Below are 18,128 nucleotides of genomic sequence, written 5' to 3' on the forward strand. Positions count from 1 at the left end.
AATGGTTTACAGACAGAAATACTCGTACATGTATTTTCTGTCTGGAATGAGCTCACAGTATTATTTGTACCTGAGGCAATGGAGGGTTAAGAGATTTGCCCAGGGTCACAAGGAGCTGTGGTGAGAATTGAACCCAATTCCCCAGGATCTCAACCCACCACTGGTGTCCAGCAGAATCTAATTTCTAATCTACAGAAACTAGATGAAGAATAATCTGTTCTAGAAAAAGAAACCTCCGATGACAGACATTTCCATGATATTTATGCAGTAGAAGTATCTACAACAGAGCTGTTTGTGGCTGTTGAGAAAGGAGTTGCTCACCATAGAATGAAAATATCAGGTATTTCTAGAATACATTCTGATGATGATCAGTACAGCAATATCCTTTTCTTTTTTTGGTTCTGTAGAGGTGCCTGTGTAAACAGCACTTATAGGCTCTGTAGTAACTTTTGGCTAGATGCACTAAAGTCTTTGGAAGAGCTGTTCCCTTACCGATTCCATAGCGAATCGGTAGGGAACGGCCATGCATCAAGGAAATGGAATGCAAATGAGCTGCTCTTTGTAGCTCACTTGCATTCTCTATTTCCTCGGAAAACAGTCCGCCGGTCGAGCATGCGCAGAGCAGCCAAGCGTTATGCTGGCTGCTCTGCGCATGCCAAAGACGTCCAAAAAGGATGCCCCTGATGAGCACTTGTTAGAGCCGCGGGCCAGAACGCAAGCTGAAGTCACCGGTACAGTCGGTGATCCCTGCCGCCCCACTTTCAGAAGAAGGGGGTGGATTGCGGCTGACCATGCAGACCCTCCTCCCCGGGAACGTGCGGGTCTGGGGGTTGAGAGTTGCAAATTACCACCGCCGGCATCAGGACCTACAAGGATGCCTAACATGGACGTCCTTTCACTGAAACATTAGAAAAAAAAAAAAAGGATGGCGCTGATGAGCAATTGGACATTTTTCCCCAGATTTTTTTCTGATGGGTGTTCTTCTGGGAGGACGTCCAAATAAAAAAACTATTTGGACGTCCCTTTCGATTATGCCCCCCTCCAGGTCTCTGTCCGCCAATCACAGCGCGTTTAGCTGACACCGGTGAGAGCTGAACGCGCTGTGATTAGCTGAGAGAGACCTAGAGGGGGGCATAATCGAAAGGGACATCCAAATAGTTTTTTTATTTGGACGTCCTCCCAGAAGAACACCCATCAGAAAAAAATCTGGGGAAAAACGTCCAATTGCTCGTCAGGGCCGTCCTTTTTTTTTTTTTTTTGTTTCAGAGAAGGACGTCCATGTTAGGCACTTTAGAAGGACGGCCCTGACGAGCACTTGGACGTGGCTAGGCGGTGAAGGACGTCCATAAAAGACGTCCCTGACGAGCACTTGGACGTTTTTTCCCAATTTTTTTTTTGGTTACATTTATAAAAGTTTTTAGAGGCTGCACAGCCCCAACGTGAGGTTCAGACCGCCCGTTAGATTTTTCACGGTTAGCAATCGGTAAACCGTAGTGCATCTCATTACAATACGATTTCTACACATTATAATACTAATTTGCTCATCTGCATTCCGTTTTCGTTAGCTGCTACCGTGATCGGAAAATGGCTCGGAGAAGCATTTAGTGCATGCCACGGTTTACTACTTGCTCGTTAATGGCTCGTTAAGTTTAGTGCATCTGGCCCTTTGTTTTAAAGTAATTGTACTATCTTTTTCTTTCAATAGGCTCTCACAATGCCAAGCCTGACATTTTAATCCAATTTGAGCAAGAGGGATTCAGGACTGAACCTCAGGGATCTAAGGAAAGAGATAACCTGCCTACCCCTGACACATGTGAGGAACTGCCTGAAGCATGTGATGAAGCTACGATTAAAGCTAGTAATGAGGTGATACAAAGTTTTCCTATAAGAAAGATACCTCCTCTGGACCAGGGATAGTGAGAATGAGGTGTTATAATCACAGTCTCTGACTTGTGTAAATGATGTGTTTGTGCTATGATTTTTATTTTTACTTTTCTTTCATTGTTAGTTCTGTCTTTTTTTTTTACCTTTTATTTTTTCTCTTTCTCTTATTTCCCCCCACCATTGTCCCGTATTACTTTGTCTGTTCTCTTCAGCAGGCCGTATTTAACGAGCTTTAGATGTCTTCATGGTGCGGCCAGCTTGGATTGGGGTTGTTACCTGGTTTACTGCCAGTGTATTAACTGGATAGTATCACTCAATATTTCCTCTGACTGCCAGTGCTTTAACTACTCCAGATAACACCAAGATAACCTCATGTTTATTTAGAGGCTTCCTATATAATTTCTTGGGTGACTCAAGCCTCAAAGTCTAGAACAGCAAGTTTGGGGATTCCCAATGTTGTGACTTAGGGAACCAAAACACTGGGCCACAGGTGCCATGTATCAAAGTCATTCTGACCATGACATTCACTGTACACAGAGACTGCCAAACTAGAGATGGGACTTCTCTACTATGTCCCTGTTGGTATCCTCTATGTACCTCTCTGTCTGCTTCAGTGCTTCCAAATGTGGTATTCTAGCCTCAACAGATCAGACTCATTCTTTGAGAACCAGGAACTCTTTGCACTGAGTACACACATGTGATCTCTCACCAATTGGTAGATAAGTATACTTGTGGCACTTAATTCAAAAGACTGGATAGCACCCACCTTGCTATTAGACTGCTGTCTATATCTTAGTATTGTTGAGTTGTTTAGTTATTCAAACTTTCTAAGAGAGTAGGGACACCTAAATTAATATAAAGGGAAAGGGAATATAAATATAAATGAAAACCTGAATGCAGAGTACCACAAGGATCACCGCTCTCACCAACCCTTTTTAACTTAATGATGACACCTTTAGCCAAATCGCTATCCAACCAAGGACTCAACCTGTATACAGTGGTGGAAATAAGTATTTGATCCCTTGCTGATTTTGTAAGTTTGCCCACTGACAAAGACATGAGCAGCCCATAATTGAAGGGTAGGTTATTGGTAACAGTGAGAGATAGCACATCACAAATTAAATCCGGAAAATCACATTGTGGAAAGAAGATTGGCAGCTGCAATGCCTCCACCTTGGAGGGAAATGAAGAGAAATCTCTATACCAGAAAACCTCTATGATATAATCTTAATCAAGTGTTGGACCACTGCTGCTTCTTCTCCTCTCCAAGCTTTGTCAAACAAATACATTTGTCTCAAGATACCTATACACACGCCTCCGTGCACACATCACACACTGCTCCATCAAAACATGAAGCAGAGGGAATGTCAGGTTCTCAGGTTCAGAGCCCGCGGGGCTGGGCTCTGGAGCAAACGTGAGCCCTTGGGCTGCTGACGAGGAGCGACAGCAGCAGGCAAAACCCACCAACCAACACTGGGTAAGCACACCGGCAGGGACTGCAGGCACTGCCCAGCGAACCGGAACACATGGACTGGAATCCCCCGGACTGGAGGACACAGGACTGGAACACTGGACTGCAATCCCCCAGACTGGAACACACACCGGACCGGAACACACTGGACTGGAGCACACCGGACTGGTCCCCCGGACTGGAGGACACAGGACTGGAACACGGGACTGGAGCACACTGGACTGGTCCACACAGCTTCACCTGCACTTAGCTACTAAGCCCCCCAGGAGTTGAGCTCATGGGTTCGAGTAGCCGGCAGGACTTACTGGATGACACAGGGACCAGGACTAGAACAAGCTGTAACTGAAGTGCACCTAACTCCTAAAGTGACCAAAAGTGTTCCTAAGCCCAGCACCAACAGAAAAGCTCCTAAGCCTTCCACTAACAGCAGTGCTCCTAACAGAAACTAACAGGGGTGCCCCTACGCCCTACACTAACAGAAGTGCAGGGAAACCACAAGGGAAAAGGAAGGGAAGACAAATGCCAGACCTAACACTGGTACTTCCTAAGCACCAAGCTGCAGCAGCTAAACATGGGTTCTCACCCTGGTGCTTCCAAAGCACCCAGCTACAGCAGCTAACCACAGGTCATGAGGAAAAGCGGGGCAAGCATAAGGAAACAAACAGGAAAGCCAAATGCCCCAACAACAAAAGGTGCTTCCTAAACACTTACTCACAAGGGAGCTCCCAGCACCAAAATCCAGCACTGCACTAACAGCAGTGCTACACACCGTAACAAAAGGGAAAAACAGGGAAGTCAAACACACAAGTCACAAGTGCACACTGCACTAAACTAACCTGGACCTAAAGCAAGTAGCCAGAAGCAAATGTTGCAAAGGCCCTGAAGGAAAGAACCCACTTCCTTATCAAGGCCCTCCCTGATGATGTCACACTCCCTAGACCCAGGCAACAGCACACTAACCCAGAGAGCACACTGAAAACCATAGAGGCCCAACCCACACCAATGCAACACCGTGAAACACTTGAAGCCAGTACACCCAAAGAGAGTTAGAGCAACTCAGACTACCCACACAGGTGCAGTATTTGTGAAACAATTAGAGCCCTGCTGCTGGAAGCTGCCAGCACAGAGAGACAGAGCCAGCTCAGAAAGGACAGACAAAGAAACAGAAGCCAGCTAAGAAGCTGACCCCCAGGAAAGAGGTAAGTTTGAGAGGGGTTCAGAGTCAGACCCCAATCATAACAGGGAACCTCCAGAGGGATTCTACAAATACAGTTTCAATGTACTTTTCCTACTTCTTATTGACAGGTTATTCAATTGTTAATCCTGATGTTATATTCAAGATTAAAAAGGAAGATGAGAAATATTTCACTCAACAATGTGAGTGGGAGGGAAAAGAAAATCCCAATGTCTCCACCAACAGTAAGTAAATGTTGTGAATTTAATGAGCTTTGCATTTTTAGATCACGGGAGATGGGTCATTAACATCTAACATTTGGACACTTAAAATCAGTTTCCTAATTTAGTATTATCAAATACCTCGTGAATCCTTGTGAATGTGTTTTCTCATCACAGACCTTCCAATTGTAACATCTGTGTTCTCACTGAGTATTAAACAAGAGGAAGATCTCCCCTTCATGAAAAAACCTGAATCAGAGATGTCTGAACAGACTCGTCCTTCTGTAACAAGTAAGTATAAAATTCCTCCTGCACATCTTTACTAAAGTCAGCTGGGACCATTTAGGAATTCAGCGCTGGTGAGATAAAAGGTTGTCATCTCCTCTTCTCCTCCCTCTGTCTATTTCCCTACTTTGGACAGATTAAACTGTCTGTGAAGATGAAGGAGGCACGGATAGAGGAGGATATCCCAGGGGTGGGATCAGGTCTGCAAAACCCTTCAGCCTAGAGTGTCTTGGGGTTGTGAAATCTGTACTGTTCAAAGGGCTGGTGGAGGTGGAGAGGCTTCAGCACTGTTGTGGAGGGACATGACTGATGAACATGGTTCAGTTTGACTTAGTCATGGACATTTTGTGTTGCTGATAGGTTAATGCAAATCACAGTATATAATGCAGTTTATTGTAATGATGCCATTCCCAGTTCCAAAATGGCGGCTGTGACTTCCTGTGGCAGCCTCCTGCGCATGATATTTCTGATTCCTGTTCAGGAGCCCATAAACAGAAGATATATAATCCCTAGAATTGGGGCACCTTCTATAAATTGACTAAAATATGGGAAAGACGTGGTCTTCTCTCTTTGAAACAAGCTGTTGCCACACCCAGGTACAAACTTATCTGTATGTCCCAGAGGTTGTCTTATTCTTCAATAAATGGGGACGTGTCTTGAGCCATAGGCCCATAATGGTCCTCGTGAATGGGTTTTGGATTAGAGAGCTGCCTACAGGGAATGGGGTTTACAGGGTCTGTGGAGATCCCGAGCGGATGGACGCATGTCCTGTGAGTTTACTGTGGTAGTGTAACACTACGCCAGCCTAATTACCTACTCTATTCCACTAATGCAAAGAAAACTGGAGATGGCGCCGCATCAGGGGGCGGGACTGAGAGGTATGTGTGGTGATTGGCGTTTGGCGAGTGAGACCTCACTGCCCTGCCCCCTGACTCAGCTCCATCTTCAGTTTTTCTATGCAGTAGTGGAGTGTTGCTGTCCTGTGTTCGGGTGTCTCTTCCAGGAGCTCCAGAGGAGGGCTGCCCTTCTGCCCGTCTGTAGGTATTCAAGCTTTACGTATATCGATTTGATGCCTGTGCAGGGCTCTCATTAAAAATCCATTTGCCACCTGTCTGTGCCACAGTCCTGCTTTATGTGGGCCACGGTTCCGGTTTCAGCCAAAACTGAGTGGTGGATTTCAGCCATAGATTTGGTTTCAACTAGAACCAAAACTACTGGACTGAACAGGAAGGACCAAACTGACAGCAGTAGGAGGCATGAGTGAGACTCAATGACTGAACCTGGTATCAGCAGGATGGAGAGAGGCAGAAAGGACTAGGGGTCTTGCGATGAAGCTACAATGTAGTAAATTTAAAATGAATCGGAGAAAATGTTTCTTCACTCAACGTGTAATTCGGCTGCAGCATAATCAGATAAATGTATAGAGTGAGGATAATGGAGAAATGAGAAATTAAGCCAGTCTATCGTAAGTGTTGCGCAGAAGGGGAAAATGGGTAAAACCTTTGGATGAGGGATGTAGAATCCGCCAGGCGTCCAGTAAAGTCGGCATTCTATAAGCATTTTCGATTTAGACAGTCTACAGGAAGAAGGGACCTGTCTAAATATGAAGAGGGTTGGTTAAAATCACCAGCTGTTATTAAGAAACCAGACTGATGTTGCAATATAGTCGAGTATAAATTTCGAATAAATTCAGGTGTGTCATAATTGGGAGCAGAAAGATTGACAGAAGTAGAATCAACAGTGGCTCATTCTAAAGACCATCTGCCATTGGAATCGGAGAGACTTTTAGGACCCTGTTTACAAAGGCACGCTAGCGTTTTTAGCGTGCGCTAACCAGGTACATGTGCAGAATATTCCTATGGGCATCTACGCGGTTAGCACATGCTAAAAATGCAAGTGTGCCTTTGTAAACAGGATCCTTAATGATTTTGGCATTTCAAGAGTTATTAAATAAGACATAGAAGCCAACTTTCAAAATGATTGGGGGTGTTGAATTTTTTTTTTTTACAGGTGGTGCATTCCCCCTTCCTCCCTCCCCCTCCCTCTCCCCCTCCTCCAAGTTCCAGGCCCCCCTCTCCTTCAAGTTCCAGACCCCCTCCCTCTCCTCCGAGTTCCAGGCCTCCCTTCCTCTCTCTCTTCCGAGTTCCAGGACCCCCTCTCCTCCAAGTTCCAGGACCCCCCTCCCTCTCCTCCGAGTGCCAGTCCGACCCCAGCCCGACCTCTTCTCCCCCAACAGTCTTTCGCCCTCAGCTTCCTGCGTGCTGCCCAGAATTAAAAAGTCATCTTACCTCAGGGTCCTGGCGGCAGCAGTAAAAGGCGTGCAGGCTTGGCGCTTCAGCCTTCCCTTCTCTCTCAGCTCTGGTCCCACCCTTGCACAAACAGGAAATGAGGGCGGGACCAGAGCTGAGAGAGAAGGGAAGGCTGAAGCGCCGAGCCTGCTCGCCTTTCACTGCTGCCACCAGGACCCCAAGGTAAGATGAATTCTGGGCGGCACACAGGAAGGCGAGGGCGGAGGATTGTTGTGGGAGAAGAGGGCGGGCACCAGGCAGGTCGGGCTGGCAACTTCCAACTTCCGGCGGGTCAAATATTGTGGGTGCTCAAGCACCCACAGCACCCACGGAGTCAGCGCCTATGAAATAAGATTGAGATGCCCCCTTTATTAGCAGGGGAGTGAAAAGTATTGTTAAATCTTGGAATATGAACTTTAGTACAGTCAGATAGAAGCAAATGAGTTTCCTGTAAGAAACTAATTTCAGGATGTAATGATTTTAAATAATTTGAAATGTTCTTCCTCTTGATGGGGTGATTCAACCCATTAACGGTAACAACATGAAGATCAGCCAAAATTCTTAGCGTAATGGAGTTAAATACTGTAAAAAAAAGCAGCTTGTAAATAACAAGAGCCTCAGTATAATCACAATAGTAAACTGTTGCAACCAGCAGGATTACATGGAGCAAAAACAGGGTAAAAAATACACCCATGGGTGAGATTGTAGGCCGTGAAATCGCTCTGGGGTGTTCCAATTCCAGAAGCCAAAGGTTAAATATGCCGTTTCACCATCAAGATTATCATTTGTGGGAGAGAAAAACAAGTCTGACAAGACACATCTAAGTCGGTACCGCAGACTTATAAATGCAAGCGCAGGATTTGGAAGTACGCAGTAATATATCCCAGCATTATAACCAAGTTAATAAAATAGAAGCACAGACAAAATGATTGCATCTTGATCGAATCAAGGGCTCCAGGTAGGTGTTGGTGCGATTATTGTAGGTGATTTTCATCTTGGCGGAGTAGATAAGGCCAAATTTGGCTCCAGTGTCTTTCAGTGGCTGCCTGAGCTGAAGAATCTCTTTGTGCTTCAATGCAGTAGTTTTAGTCAGATCTGATACCATACGAATGTGTTTCTCTTGATATAGAAGATGATTCGTAGTTTTCATTGCATTCAAAATGGCCAAGGCTTGTTGATATTTATTTGTTACATTTGTATCCCACATTTGCCACCTATTTGCAGGCTCAATGTGGCTTACATAGTACCGTAAGGCGTTCGCCATTTCCGGTAGAGAAAACAAATACAAAGAGATGTTATGGTCAGATAAGGTTAATGTGTTATAGACACATTGGGGAATCGTAGAGAGGAAGAGTTATGCAGTGTCTTTTAATTATCAATGATTGGCCTTGGGCACTTCGCTGAGGGTAGAGGCCTGGAAGGCACTTGATGCACCTGCTTGATTTACAGCACTGGAGACAATTTAAGTTTGAGTATGCTAGGGTACCGTTCTGTTAGAAGGAGGATAGGATTTAAACTTTCTGTTGACTTGGGAAGCCCGAGAATACGAATATTACATCTTCTTTTCCTATTGAATAAGTACACCTGGTCTCTTAGTCGTATTTGGATGTCCAATTCATGTATTGCGATGTGGTTTAGCTTCTCAGTGAAAGATTAGAGAGGTGTGGTAGCCGTGTTAGTCCACTTTTAAAGGTAATCAATAGAAATCAAACAAAATAAAACATGGAAAAGAAAATAAGATGATACCTTTTTTATTGGACATAACTTAATACATTTCTTGATTAGCTTTCGACGGTTGCCCTTCTTCGTCAGATCGGAAATAAGCAAATGTGGTAGATGACAGTATATATAAGTGAAACACCAAAGCATTTCATTGACAGTCTAACAGGGTGGTGGTGGGTAGGAGGTATGCTTTGATGTTTCACTTATATATACTGTCATCTACCACATTTGCTTATTTCCGATCCGACGAAGAAGGGCAACCGTCGAAAGCTAATCAAGAAATGTATTAAGTTATGTCCAATAAAAAAGGTATCATCTTATTTTCTTTTCCATGTTTTATTTTGTTTGATTTCTATTGATTACAGTGAAAGATTGTGATTGTGTTTCCAGTGAATCAAGGTGATGACGCACTTCAGAAAGCTGAGCAGTTAAAGACTCGATCTCGGTACAGACAGTTTTAGTGACAGCAGCCTGTTCATCATAATGATCTTAAATGCCCTCATTTTCCGAGTTCTTCTGCGCAATTTTTTTCAGGCATATTCTGTTCAGACTTGGGCCTCTTAATGACCAAGAAGATGAAACAGGGAGATTCTGCTTTCTTCTTTTATTAGTGGTCATAGGACAGGTAAAGGATGATTGATAGAAGAAAGATGCAACCAAAAACTAGAGAATATGTCGATTTTCTGCATTGAAATGGCTCTGAATGGAGGAGCGCTCACCCCATACCGTCTGCATGGAACAATGGCCAAACTCTGCCCCCTTACGAACTGTTTCTATTCTGAGTGACTTGAATATGATGGAAGGCTTGAGGGGCCAATCATCTAGCTTTGTTATTAAGACATTGGCTTAAAGGGACTCCGCACAGGACATTTATAGACTTAGTTTGAGGCTAGTGTTTTCTCAGTCTTCGGCTGCTACTAGCAGGAGTTCAGAACCCACTCATCTGATCTATTCTGGAGGAACTAAGGGATACAAAATTATCAGGAAATCCACATTTCTCCCTGTATAAGTTAAGATGATATTGTCAGAATAGTGTCTAGGCTGAATATTGGTATTCACACATATATTTAGGGATATGTCATTCAAAATATGCAGTTCTGGAGACCGCACTTACGGAAAGATATAAACAGGATGGAGTCAGTCCAGAGGGCGGCTACGAAATTAGTAAGCGGTCTTGAATGCAAAAATTATAGGGATAGGCTTACGAACCTCAACATGTATACGCTGGAAGAGAGGAGGGAGAGAGGAGACATGATAGAAACGTTTAAATTTCTCAAAGGCATTTATGTACAGGAAGAGAGCCTTTTTCAAATGAAGGAGAGCTCTGGAATGAGGGGGCATACGACAAAGTTGAGAGGGAATAGGCTTAGGAGCAACCTGAGGAAGTATTATTTCACAGAAAGGGTGGTGGAGGCATGGAATGGCCTCCCGGTGGAGGTGGTGGAGTCGAGGGCTGTTCCAGAATTTAAAAAGGCATGGGATAAGCATGTGGGATTGCTTAGGAACAGGAAGAATTAGGGGTTACAGAGGATGGGCAGACTGGATGGGTCATTTGGCCTTTATCTGCCGTCATGTTTCTAAAATATTTATGTGTGCAGTAAGTTTGTAACTGTGAACACCTAGGGCTCGATAGTCAAAGCAATTTAATCAGGCAGGGGAGGCTCCTGCCCATTTAAATCCCCTGAGGCTGCCTAACCCCGATATTTAGTGGCATTAAAGCAGGCAGTAGAACTGAATGTTGCCTCTGATACCTCCCAAAAAAAGGGGGCAGGTCAGGGGCGGTACTACTACTACTACTACTACTACAAATCATTTCTACAGCGCTACCAGTTGTACGCAGTGCTTCACAGGGGGTGGCATTAGGAAATACCACAGGATTATGTGGGTGCCGACTGGTTCAGACAGGACATGCATGGACTACTACGGATCGGGCCAGCACCCACATCATTTTTTTTAAATTTGGACCCTCTGTGCCCCCTCCCACTCTCCTGACAAACATCCCTCCTTTCCTTTCCCCCCTCCCCCCGGGTCTACCTCTATCCCAGGTGCTCCAGTGGGTTTTTGTGGGGCAGGAGCACAGCCTCCTTGCTCCTGCCCCTTTCGGCTACCTGCCGTAAGTATGTCATTTTCCATAGCTGTAAAATGAAGGCTCATACTCTTATTTTTTTATCCAACAGATGATGGATTTGGGAATGAGAGTGAAAGAATGAGAATGTGCGATGAGCAGCAGAAAGAGGAATGGAAACACAAAGACCCCTCAAGAGACAGTGTGAATGCAATAGCCCAGAAAGGAGAAAGATTAAATAGACAAAAGAGAAACTGCAGCTATTGCCCAAAACTTGTGCAGCATGAAAGCACTCATGTGGGAGAGAAACCATTTAATTGTTCAGAATGTGATAAATGTTTCAAATATAAGAATGAGCTGAGGTTACATGCAATGACTCATACAGGAGAGAAACCATTTCAGTGTTCAGAGTGTGATAAATGTTTTACAGCCAAGTACAGCCTGAAACAACACAAATTGAATCATACGGGAGAAAAACCATTTCAGTGTCCAGAATGTGATACATGTTTTACAACCAAGGCCCGCCTTAAACAGCACAAATGGAAGCATACAGGAGAGAAACCATTTCAGTGTTCAGAATGTAGTAAATGCTTTAGAACCAAGACCTACCTGAAAACGCATGAAAGCACTCATACAGGAGAGAAACTGTTTCAGTGTTCAGGATGTGATAAATTTTTTAGAACCAAGACCTACCTGAAAATGCATGAAAGCACTCATACAGGAGAGAAACTGTTTCAGTGTTCAGAATGTGATAAATGTTTTAGCTCCAAGGCCCACCTGAAAATGCATGAAAGCACTCATACAGGAGAGAAACTGTTTCACTGTTCAGAATGTGGTAAATGTTTTAGAACCAAGGCCCAACTGAAAAAGCATGAAAGCACTCATACAGGAGAGAAACCGTTTCAGTGTTCAGAGTGTGATAAATTTTTTAGAACCAAGACCTACCTGAAAATGCATGAAAGCACTCATACAGGAGAGAAACTGTTTCAGTGTTCAGAATGTGATAAATGTTTTAGCTCCAAGGCCCACCTGAAAATGCATGAAAGCACTCATACAGGAGAGAAACTGTTTCAGTGTTCAGAATGTGGTAAATGTTTTAGAACCAAGGCCCACCTGAAAACGCATGAAAGCACTCATACAGGACAGAAACTGTTTCAGTGTTCAGAATGTGATAAATGTTTTAGATCCAAGGCTTACCTGAAACAGCATAAAAACCATTTAACTGTTCAGAATGTGAGAAATGTTTTAGAAGCTGGAAAGACCTGAAACAGCACAAAAAGACTCATACAAAACAGAAACCATTTAACTGTTCAGAATGTGATAAATGTTTCAGAAGCAGGGCATACCTGAAACAGCACAAAAAGACTCATACAGAAGAGAAACCATTTAACTGTTCAGAATATGATAAATGTTTCAGAAGCAAGGCATACCTGAAACGGCATGAAAGCACTCATATGGGAGAAAAACCATTTAATTGCTCAGAATATAATAAATGTTTCAGAAGCAATAGCAAGCTGAAAGTGCATGAAAGACACATACAGGAGAGAAACCATTTAACTGTTCAGAATGTGATACATGTTTTAGAAGGAATAGTGACCTAAAGCTGCATAAAAGCATTCATACGGGAGAGAAACTGTTTAACTATTCTAAATGTGAGAAATATTTCAGAAGCAAGGATGGGTTGAAACAGAACGAAAAGAGTCATGCAACAGAAAAACCATTTAAGTGTTCAGAATGTGAGAAATGTTTCAAAAGCAACACTACCTGGAACAGCACAAAAGAACTCATAGAGGAGAGAAACCAAGTGTTAGAATGTGATAAATACTTCAAAAGCAAGACCCAGCTAAAACAGCAAGAAAGGAGAAAAACCATTTAACTGTTCAGAATGTGATAAATGTTTCAAAAGCAAGGTCGCAATACATAATAACATAGTAACATAGTAGATGACGGCAGAAAAAGACCTGCATGGTCCATCCAGTCTGCCCAACAAGATAAACTCATATGTGCTACTTTTTGTGTATTCCTTACCTTGATTTGTATCCGCCATTTTCAGGGCACAGACGGTAGAAATCTGCCCAGCACTAGCCCCGCCTCCCAACCACCAGCCCCGCCTCCCACCACCGGCTCCGCCACCTAATCTCGGCTAAGCTTCTGAGGATCCCTTCCTTCCGAACAGGATTCCTTTATGTTTATTCCACGCATGTTTGAATTCCGTTAATGATATAAAATAATTTATATGGGAGAGAAACCATTTAAATGTTCCTGAATGCCATAAATGTTTTAAAAGCAAGATAGAGTTGCAATGATATGGAATGACTCACACCTTCAACCAGTTAAATGTTGTAAACATGATGTTTCAGAATTGAAGCTCACCTGCAATGTAATATGGAGGGGCATAATCGAACGGTGCTGGCCTTCTATATGGGCGGCCATCTATATGGCCAGCGCTGCAAAGAGCAGTCCCAAACCATATTATCGAAAAAGATGGCCGGCCGATAATGGAAACTAATGCCAGCGATCTCAAACTCGTCCAAATCCAAGGCATTTGGTCGTGGGAGGAGCCAGCATTTGTAGTGCACTGGTCCCCCTGACATGCCAGGACACCAACAGGGCACCCTAGGGGGCATTGCAGTGGACTTCAAAAATAGCTCCCAGGTGCATAGCTCTCTTACCTTGGGTGCAGAGCCCCCCCCAAAACCCCACAACTGTACACCACTACCATAGCCCTTAGGGATGAAGGGGGGCACCTACATGTGGGTATAGTGGGTTTTGGGGGGGGGTTTGTAGGGCTTAACATTTACCACCACAAGTGTAACAGGTAGGGGGGATGGGCCTGGGTCCACCTGCCTGAAGTGCACTACACCCACTAAATACTGCTCCAGGGACCTGGGTATGACATTTGAGGCTGGCATAGAGGCTGGCAAAAAAATTTTTTTTTCTTTTGCATGGGAGGGGGTTGGTGACCACTAGGGGAGTAAGGGCAGGTCATCCCCGATTCCCTCCAGTGGTTATTTGGTCAGTTGGGGCACCTTTTTGAAGCTTGGTCATGAAAAAAAGGGACCAAGTGAAGCCAGCGAAATGCTCGTCAGGGCCGGCTTTCTTTTTTCCATTATCAGGTGAAGCCAGCCATCTTGTGACCACGCCCCTGCCCCGCCTTCGCTACCCTACCGACACACCCCCTTGAAGTTTGGCCGGCTCCGTGATGGAAAGCAGTTGGCGCCAGCCAAAATTGGCTTTCGATTATACCGATTTAGCCGGGTTCAGGAGATCGCCGGCCATCTCCCAATTTCTGTCGGAAGATGGCTGGCGATCTCCTTCGAAAATAAGCAGGATAGTGACTCACATGAAAGAAAAACAATTTAAAATATTTGAAAAAGCCCATTTGCAAATGCATAAAATGAGTCATACAGGAGAGAAAGTGTTTAATAGATATGATTGTGATAAATGTTTCAGAATCAAAACCGATCTGCAATGTCGTATAGTGATTCACATGAGACATAAACTGTTTAAATGTTTTTAATGTAATAAATGTTACAATCAGAAAAGCAACTTGCAATGGCATGAAATGACTCACACCATGTCCTATGATATTTTAATAAAGAATAAGTTTAAATACGTTTATTTCACACTTTACTGTGTGGGTGTTGTGTGACTGCTCTCCACTGTTTGGTTTTCTCAAATGGGGGGATAAACTGTTTAAATGTTCAGAATGTGATAAATTTTTCAATCAGAAAAGGAACCTGTAATGGCATGAAGTGATTCATATAAGATAGAAACCATTTAAAAGTTATGAACGTGATAAAAGATTCAGTCAGAAAAGAAACCTGCAACTACGTAAAATGGCTCACATGGTATATTTCAGATACTAGTGAACAGAGCCACCGAGAGGGGGGGCAGGGAGGACAAAGTTCCCCAGAGTTCTGTTCTCTGAGTCTGACGTTGCACGTACAACGTGCAGGACATCAGCAATGCATGCAGGAGCAGGGCGGAGAGGACGTCAGCTGGCGGGGAGTGGGGTCCCCCACCAGCAAAAGTGAAGGTGGGCGGGGGCGGGTTCGCCGGGAGGGGGGTCCAGGCTGGAATCTACGGGGGTCCAGGCCCCCTCAGGCCCCACGTAGCTACGCCACTGGTACGGTCCATCCAGTCTGCCCAACAAGATAAACTCATTTTATATGGTAATTCTCTACATGAACTGAATCTGCCTTGCTGCATTTGCTGTGTGATCCTTTCAAATGAAGACCTACTTTTCAAAAAATTCTTCAGCTAACCATAAAAGGTATCAGCCCCCACCCTTACAAAAACCACCTCAACAAGAATCCTCAGATAAAAACTGTTGTCCTCCTACCTCAATCGATGTCCTGCATAAAGAAACCTACCTCATTAAACCTTTAAAAATAACACAAATTATCATTCAACCTCTTCATAACGGTAATATCGAATTGTATTTCACACCTAAAATGTAAACTGTAAGCCACTTGGAACCAAAACTTGTTTTTGGATAACAGTGGGGTAGAAGAATGCATAAATAACTAAATAAATAAACCATCATCTACATAAAAGTTTCTTTCAATGAAACTTTTGGCATCCATGCCATATTCTCTTTCTCTCTCCTGGGCCGTCCTAAGCCCTTAGGTTGCTACTGCGGGTGATGGGCTGTTACCAAAGGCATAAACTCTCATTCTGTCCACCACAATTTCCTGTGTGATGTCATTGTCACGGTATTACAGGAATCTTAAGTAATTTCTGTAGTCTGGGTGTACGGCAAAACAATAAAACATCTGCTGGACATCTGCTGTTATGGCAATAGGGTCCGTTCTGAAATGTATCAAGCAGGGGCGTAGCTACAGGGGGCCACGGGGGCCTTGGCCCCCGCAAATTTCGTCTGGGCCCCTGGTTTGGCTGGCGAGGGTCCCCAACCCCCGACAGCTGAAGCCTTCTTCAGCGCCGGTCTCCAACGCAGCCATGTTCCTGCCCTGCTCTTCTTTCTTCTTGCTCCTCCTGTGCACGCTGACGCTCTATTACATGAAACTGAGGGGTGTCAGCATGCACAGGACAGGACGAGCAAGAAGAAAGAAGAGCAGGCAGCAAACGCGGCTGCGCTGGAAACCGGCGCTGAAGAAGGCTTTGGCTGGCGGGGGTTGGGGACTCCCGCCAGCAAAGGTATTTGTTTGTGAGGCGAAGGGGGCGAGGAGGTGAGGCGAGGGGGAGCAAGGAGGCGAGGCAGTGGGGGGGAGGCGAGGAGGCGAGGCGGTGGGGGGGTGAGGAGGTGTGGCAGCACTCAAAATGTGCCCCCAACCTCGGGCTCTGCCCCCCTCCTACCATAAGGTCTGGCTACGCCTCTGGTATCAAGACTCCTATTAAACTGTTAATCATGTCAGTCCCAGTCCCAGTCCCTTGTTTAGGGAGATTCCCTGAAATTGAGCACTGGAGTCTAACACAATCCTGATCTGGCCTGGTTTATGTGGATGATACACACCCAAGGTAGGTAAGTACCGACATTTTTCATTGTCTTTTAACGGTGGAGCTGGCTCTGCTTAGCCATTATCCAGCATGTCTACTACTACTACTTAACATTTTTAAAGCGCTACTAGCGTTACGCAGCGCTGTACAATTTAACACAGAAGGACAGTCCCTGCTCAAAGAGCTTACAATCTAAAGGACAAATGTACAGTCAGTCATGTAGGGGCAGTCAAATTGGGGCAGTCTAGATTTCCTGAAAGGTATAAAGGTTAGGTGCCGAAAGCAACATTGAAGAGGTGGGCTTTGAGCAAGGATTTGAAGATGGGCATGGAGGGGGCTTGGCGTAAGGGCTCAGGAAGTTTATTCCAAGCATAGGGTGAGGCAAGGCAGAAAGGGCAGAGCCTGGAGTTGGCGGTGGTGGAGAAGGGTACTGAGAGAAGGGATTTGTCCTTTGAGCGGAGGTTTCAGGCGGGAACGTAAGGGGAGATGAGGGTAGAGAGGTAATGAGGGGCTGCAGACTGAGTGCATTTGTAGGTAAGAAGGAGAAGCTTGAACTGTATGCGGTATCTGATTGGAAGCCAGTGAAGTGACCTGAGGAGAGGGGTGATATGAGTATATCGGTTCAGGCGGAATATAAGACGTGCAGCAGAGTTCTGAACGGATTGAAGGGGGGATAGATGGTTAAGTGGGAGGCCAGTGAAGAGTAGGTTGCAGTAGTCAAGGCGAGAGGTAATGAGAGTGTGGATGAGAGTTCGGGTGGTGTGCTCAGAGAGGAAAGGGCGAATTTTGCTGATGTTAAAGAGAAAGAAGCGACAGGCCTTGGCTGTCTGCTGGATATGCGCAGAGAAAGAACAGGTTGCGGGCGGATAAGACAGGGAGGATAAGGGTGTTGTCAACTGAGATCGAGAGTGGAGGAAGAGGAGAGGTGGGTTTAGGTGGAAAGACGATAAGCTCGGCAATGTGCAGTTTCAGGTGGCGGTTGGACATCCATGCAGCAATGTCGGATAAGCAGGCCGATACCTTGGCCTGGGTCTCCGCGGTGATGTCTGGTGTGGAGAGATACAGCTGGGTGTCATCAGCATAAAGATGATACTGGAAACTATGAGATGAGATCAGTGAGCCCAGGGAAATCCTGTATGAACATGGTAAAATGCTGTTTTTTTCTCTGGTTTCCTGCTCAGAGTCTGTTGTAATGAAGCAAGATGAGAGAGAGAGTAAGCTTGCTCTCTGTTGTTCGGTAGTCGTGTTCTGGTGTCCTGAATGACAGCGGAGCTACCCAGCTGTTGGACTCATCCTGGTAGAATTCTTTATCCATAATTGTCAAGAACTCGCTGTCTTCTGTTGGGAGAGTTGGTTTCTCATCATCCTTGGTGACTTCCCTAGATGTTCTCCTAGGACTGGTGCAGGAGGCAGGGGAAACAACAAAGGTACAGAGTTTTCAGATAGATTCAGTTTTCAAGATCTGCAAGGTCGGAGCTGCAAGAGGACCAGTTCCTTAATCTGTTCTTCTTTTGCAGGACTCACTGGATCCACCTTAAGGAGGTGGGAAATCCCAGAA

At 44.9% G+C, this 18,128-nt stretch overlaps 1 long non-coding RNA gene across 1 annotated transcript in view; it reads left to right on the forward strand.

Annotated features, from left to right (window-relative positions):
* Positions 1–1,722: 1,722 nt before the first annotated feature.
* Positions 1,723–18,128, forward strand: part of LOC115466430 — a 61,327-nt gene continuing 44,921 nt past the window's right edge. The window contains exon 1 of the long non-coding RNA XR_003941547.1: positions 1,723–1,866. This is a non-coding gene — a long non-coding RNA (uncharacterized LOC115466430). The remainder of the gene's footprint in view (positions 1,867–18,128) is intronic.

Source organism: Microcaecilia unicolor, chromosome 3 (assembly GCF_901765095.1).
Source record: "Microcaecilia unicolor chromosome 3, aMicUni1.1, whole genome shotgun sequence".
Lineage (NCBI taxonomy): Eukaryota > Metazoa > Chordata > Amphibia > Gymnophiona > Siphonopidae > Microcaecilia > Microcaecilia unicolor.